The following is a 6,523-nucleotide window of genomic DNA, read 5'->3' on the forward strand; positions in this document are numbered from 1 at the left end:
TGTTGAATATAAGTGTAGTGATAAACTCCAAGATTGATTAATAATTTATAACACCAAGAATAATAACGGGAAAGACAACCAAAATAATACTAACGCAAAACACCAAATATAATTGTATTAATAGGAAGCAAACATTTACAAAGCTTAAGGAAAGGATTACTTGGTTTTTGCTTGGTGCGTGCTTGGTTTGCTTGCTTCTTACAAATGAGGTGAGGGGTGGTATTTATAGGCATTTCCACCTCCTCAATGTACGGCTAAGATTTGTCTACAAAAATGGACGACTTAGATTACATGGAGAATTCTAGAACTATGTTGACATTATACAAAATATCTTTTAAGTGGAGTAATGTAGAGTATTCTAGAATATGGGCTTGGACCTCCAACTTTGGGCTTAAGGTTTCCATCTTTGAGCTTGAAGCTTGCCAAGTATTTAACTTATTATGGTAGCCCATTTTAGTGGTTGTCTTTTCTTAATTAATCGTTGATATTTTAATACTCTCCCTCAACGATTAATTTCTACTTCTTCATCATTCCCAACTGTTGGCGAAAATCTTCATGTTTATTTGCGTTTAAATTCTTTGTAAAGATATCGGCTGGTTGATCCTCTGTCTTGATATATTTCATTTTAATCTCTTCTTGTAGAACCTTCTCTCTTATAAAGTGATAGTGAACCTCCACGTGTTTTGTTCTCACATGAAACACCGGATTCTCAGCCATTTGTATAGCCGAACGATTATCACAATTCAACGGAATTGGATAGTCGATGGGTTGATGCAGATCGTTCATAAGCTGTGACAACCAAACACTTTCCTGAGCTGCTGTTGCTGCTGCCCGATACTCAGCTTCTGTTGTGGAAAGTGACACTGTAGGTTGTCTCTTGCTGCACCAAGAGATTACTCCTGAACCAAGACTAAATGCATAGCCTGTTGTCGAGCGCCGAGTGTCGTGATCTCCTGCATAATCAGCATCGCAATATCCTTCCAATTTGATAATTTCACCTCTCTTGTAAAAGATCCCATAATCGATTGTACTTTTGACATATCTCAATATTCTTCTAACTGCTTCCAAGTGAGGTTTCTTAGGCTTCTGCATAAATCGGCTGACTACTCCAACTGCAAAGGAAATGTCCGGCCGTGTCATAGTGAGATAGATTAGGCTTCCCACTAGTTGTCTATACATAGTAGCATCTTCGATATCATTCCCTTCATGAGCACACAACTTGACATTAGCATCCATTGGAGTAGATATCGGCTTTCACTCCATCATTCCAAACTTCTTCAGTAGATCTCTTGCATACTTCTGTTGTCCAAGGAACAAACCTTCCTTGGCTTTTTCTATCTCCAATCCAAGAAAATGCTTGAGCTTTCCTAGCTCTTTCATTTTGAAACGAGTAGCCAAATTCTCTCGGATGAGTTGAATCTCTTCGATGTTGTCGCCAGTGACTATTAAATCATCAACGTATACTAGCACTATAGCTAGTCTTCCTTCCCAATCTTTTACAAATAAACTGGAGTCTGCTAGTGCCATAACATATCCATTCTTGACAAGGAATTCTGCAATCTTACCATACCAGGCCCTCGGTGCTTGTTTTAGACCATAGAGAGCTTTCCTTAGCTTGCACACATAGTTAGGATTTTCACGACTTCTGAACCCTGGTGGTTGCTCCATGTAGATTTCACGATCAACTTCACCATGTAAGAATGCATTCTTCACATCCATCTGCCACAAAGGCCATGACTTACTAGCTGCTAAAGCTAGTAATACTCGCACAGTAGTGATCTTGGCAACTGGACTAAATGTCTCATCATAGTCCAAGCCATACTGTTGAGAAAATCCACGAGCAACTAGTCTTGCTTTGTATCGCTCAATTGATCCATCCGGGCGAGTTTTGATTTTGTAGACCCATTTGCAAGATATAGGTTTCACATCTTTTGGTTTTGGCACTAATTCCTATGTTTGGTTTTCCTCCAAAGCATCAATTTCTTCTTCCATTGCAGTAGTCCACTCCATCTTCTTTGATGCTTCTTCATAAGTTGTTGGCTCCTTTATCTCTGCTATAGCAGCATTTGCATATTTTGGATTAGGCCTTCTTTCTCGACTTGATCGTCGAAGTAGAGGTTAATCTGGATCTTGTTCTTCTTGACTTGGCTGCTGTTGTTCGTATGCACCTATCTTCCATGGGCTCTTCGATTTCTCTTGAACTCTGGATGGCTCTCCTTGACCTTTCTCTGGGATGAACTCTCCCTCTCCTATCTTCTTTTCAACTTTTTCTTGAATTTCTTTTGAGTCTGGTAGCAGAGTTGCTTCAGATGACCACCAAGATGATGTCTCATCAAAGACTACGTTTCGTGAAATATGGCACTTGTTAGTTGTAGGATCACAACATCTCCAGCCTTTTCTTTGCTCATCATAACTAACGAATATGCAGCGAAGTGCCTTTTTGTCAAACTTGCTTCGAAGTTCATCCGGAACGAAGACATAACACACGCATCCAAAAACGCGAAAATGACTTACAGTTGGTTTAATGTTCCACAGTTTCTGGAATGGGGATGTAAACTCTAGTCTTGCTTGAGGTAGTCTGTTGGTGACGTACACAACTGTCTTCATGCACTCTGCCCAAAATCTAGCTGGCACATTCTTCGCATGGAGCAAACTCCTGCAAATCTCCACTAGGTGTCGATTCTTTCTCTCAGCAACTCCATTTTGCTGCGGTGTTCTTGGACATGTGAATTGTCTTCGAATGCCTTGCTCTTGGCAAAATTTAGTGAATTCGTCAGACGTGTACTCTCCACCATTGTCAGCGCGAAGGCATCTAATTTTATTTCCGACTTCTTTCTCAACTTTGTTCTTGAAAGCTTTGAATTTTTCAAGAGCTTCCGACTTCTCTACCATGAAATCTACCCAAACATATCTCGAGTAGTCATCGATGAAAGTAATCATGTACCTCATATTGCTGTTTGAAGGTTGCTTGATCCGTCCAAGAACATCTGAATGTATTAACTCCAATGGCACCTTGGCTCTATGTATTGACTCTTCAAAGGGAAGTTGGTGAGCTTTTCCATATTGGCCTCCAGCACATATAGTGTCTTCTCGGCATTCCAACTGAGGAAGACCTTTAAGCATGGACTTCTTCATCATCACCTTAAGCTTGTGATAACTGACATGTCCCAGACGAGCGTGCCACAAGTCAGCTGTCTCACTCTTTCTTGTTCTATCAACATAGGCTTCTTGTGCTGTCATGATGTAGATTGATTCTACTCGCCGTCCTTCCATGATTGGATCTCCGATTAATTTAAGGTTACGATAAACCTTCACATTATCAGGACCGAACACCACATAATTACCTGCACTTGCTATTTGTGATACAGAGAGCAAGTTTTTCTTCATCCTTGGCACATGGTAAACCATCTGTAACTCCATTTTCTCCTTACTGTAGGGAGAAACAATGGTTGTCTTTCCAATGTGAGCTATTGGCAATCTCGTGTTATTTGCTGTGACTACAATATGACCTCCATCATAATTTGATACATCCGATAATTTCTCCATGTTTCCTGTCATGTGATTAGAACTTCCAGAATCAACTATCCAATCATCATCATAGTTGATTCTATCACTTACAGATATTAATGATGACTCCTGCTCGGATCCTTTCTTCATCATCTCTACTGGCTTTTGTAGAGAATATTCTTCCTCTTGAACAAAGAAACTGTGAATATCCCATTCCTCTTCACTTTGTTGCTCGTTATGGGTTGATGCTGTGTTTCCTTCTACTCGTCTGCTTCGACATTCTCGGATGAAATGTCCTCTTTTGTTGCACTTATAGCAACGATCACTTTCTCTCCAATCGTCTTTCCTTTGTTCTGGCCTTGCTCTCCCTTGCTGTGATGGTCTCCACTTTTGCTTTCTCCATCCTTGTTGATTGCTCCTTTCTTTTCCACCATCTACTCTCGCAATGTTTCGAAATCCCCTCTTTTTAGTAAAGAGAGCTTTCTCATCATCCTTCAAGTCTACTTTAGACATTCTTTCATCTAAGGTCTCTTCATTGGACAAGATATTCTCTAACTTGTCTAAGGTTGGTTGTGTAGCCCAACCACGAGTAGCAGTCACAAGACCCTTAAATTCAGGTCTTAGACCATGGATGATGATCCTCCTCATCCTTGTCTCGTTGATCTCGTTGTCTAGATCTAATTTTGAAATCTCCTCACATAAAGATTTTACTTTAGAAAAGTATTGACTTACAGTGAGGTTCTGTTGCGAGATTGAGAATAACTCATTTTCGAGCCGTTGCAATTTTGCTTCGTTCTTCTTGGCGAAAGCAGACTTGAGAATGTCCCATGCTTCCTTTGGTGTTTTAGCCGACTTGATCCGTTGCATCTGCTCATCTTCTACTGCAACCGTCAGCACATACATCGCCTTCCCGCATTTTGTCTCCCACTCTTTCAGAGCTTTTGCATCCCCAACTGGTGGTGTAGTATTATCTCCTCCGACGATATCCCATAAGTCTTGACCTATGAGATAATATCTCATACGGGTACTCCAGTTCCCGTAATTGTTGCTATTTAGCTTCTCGATGCTATTAGCAACTCCAGAAAAATCCGCCATAAGGTACTGGTATTCCTAACACTAACCAATGCACGATGGTCCTTGACCAATCACGATCACAATCCTTGCTTGTGAATTTTGGTTGAACAACAGTCCCCGACTGTTAATTCCAGCAAAGTAACGATACTCTACTTGTAAATGAACACCATAAATACCACAGCTACAACAACTACCACCACAACCAGGCTCTGATACCACTTGTTGGATATCAGCTCTGATACCACTTGTTGAATATAAGTGTAGTTATAAACTCCAAGATTGATTAATAATTTATAACACCAAGAATAATAACGGGAAAGGCAACCAAAATAATACTAACACAAAACACCAAATATAATTGTATTAATAGGAAGCAAACATTTACAAAGCTTAAGGAAATGATTACTTACTTGGTTTTTGCTTGGTGCGTGCTTGGTTTGCTTGCTTCTTACAAATGAGGTGAGGGGTGGTATTTATAGGCATTTCCACCTCCTCAATGTACGGCTAAGATTTGTCTACAAAAATGGACGACTTAGATTACATGGAGAATTCTAGAACTATGTTGACATTATACAAAATATCTTTTAAGTGGAGTAATGTAGAGTATTCTAGAATATGGGCTTGGACCTCCAACTTTGGGCTTAAGGTTTCCATCTTTGAGCTTGAAGCTTGCCAAGTATTTAACTTATTATGGTAGCCCATTTTAGTGGTTGTCTTTTCTTAATTAATCGTTGATATTTTAATGTATATATCGTTTTCTTCTGGTCAACTTGGGGAACCTCCTCTGCAAGGATCGTAGGCATTACAAGGCCTGACAATTTTCATTTCCTTCCCAAGACAAGAACCATATTTAATTCCTTCACTGCAAAATGCTTGTTTATTTAATGCTGGATAAGTAATATAATTATTCTGTTGAAGAAGAATCTGGCTCACATTGGGTTCCATCAAGTGCTCTTAGTCTGCAATGAATTCGGGCATATCATTATTCCAAGATCCAGTGATTGTTCTACGGGTTAAAATTGCAGCTTTGGTTGTTGAAGCATTGGTGCAGATGATCAGTATCATTAGCAGAACAGGTAAAGACAATTCGACAGACCCCAGTTTCATTTCAGCTGATCTCTTTTTTTCTTTTTTGCCTTAATTACTCCCTATATGGAATTATATCAGTGTGACTCTTATTTGGCTGAAGCCTAAAAGTTGTGGTCGTCATTGTGGTCCCTCCGCTCTCGCATATCCATTCATCATTTTTCTCTTTTAATACAATTTGATGAGCTTGAAATTCACCTATTTCTTTTATTTTTCCATTTTCAAAGCCATTGCAGATTTCTGTATAAAGTTAATTGGTTGAGTGATGCTTAAATGAAGTCCTGCATGTGTAAGCATTCACGCTTTTGGTTGGATAGATTCAGTAACAAGAAATCAATTTGTCTGTCCAGCTTTTAATAACTTCTCTCTCCTTACACCATCAGATTCTTTATAAATTTGTACTTTAAAATTGCAAAAAATAAAAAAAGGACAGAGGACGGACTAAACTAAACTAAACTAAAGCTTTGTTGGTACATTTTTGCCTTATTTAATTATAGGGTATCTAAATAACAGTGATGCAAATAACACTGATGCATAGTTACATAAATTAAACATAAGCATATGTTTTCATAAATCAGAACAATAAAATAGGTATTATATGATTGGAACCTGCTGATGTTTTCTTCTGGTCAAATTCATCTAATGTCTGCACCTATCGTAGTTGGTGCACATGCGCATACTTTCCCCGGGTTGGGAGGGCAATTATTATATGGTTTTTCGCTGCAAATTGGTTGTCTTTCTCTTACTACTTGCGGAGTAATATGAAGCGTGTTAGAGGCTTGAAGAAGCCTCTGGCTCACACCGGATTCCATCAAGAGCTCTTCTTCTGCAATGGATTCAGTGATACCATAATTCC

The 6,523-nt window shown here is 39.2% G+C and overlaps 1 pseudogene; it reads right to left on the reverse strand.

Annotated features, from left to right (window-relative positions):
* Positions 1–516: 516 nt before the first annotated feature.
* Positions 517–1,236, reverse strand: LOC149497124 (secreted RxLR effector protein 161 pseudogene; annotated as a pseudogene).
* Positions 1,237–6,523: the final 5,287 nt, after the last annotated feature.

Source organism: Jatropha curcas, chromosome 4 (genome assembly GCF_041381405.1).
Source record: "Jatropha curcas cultivar XTBG-Jc1 chromosome 4, XTBG_Jcur_1.0, whole genome shotgun sequence".
Taxonomy (NCBI): Eukaryota; Viridiplantae; Streptophyta; class Magnoliopsida; order Malpighiales; family Euphorbiaceae; genus Jatropha; species Jatropha curcas.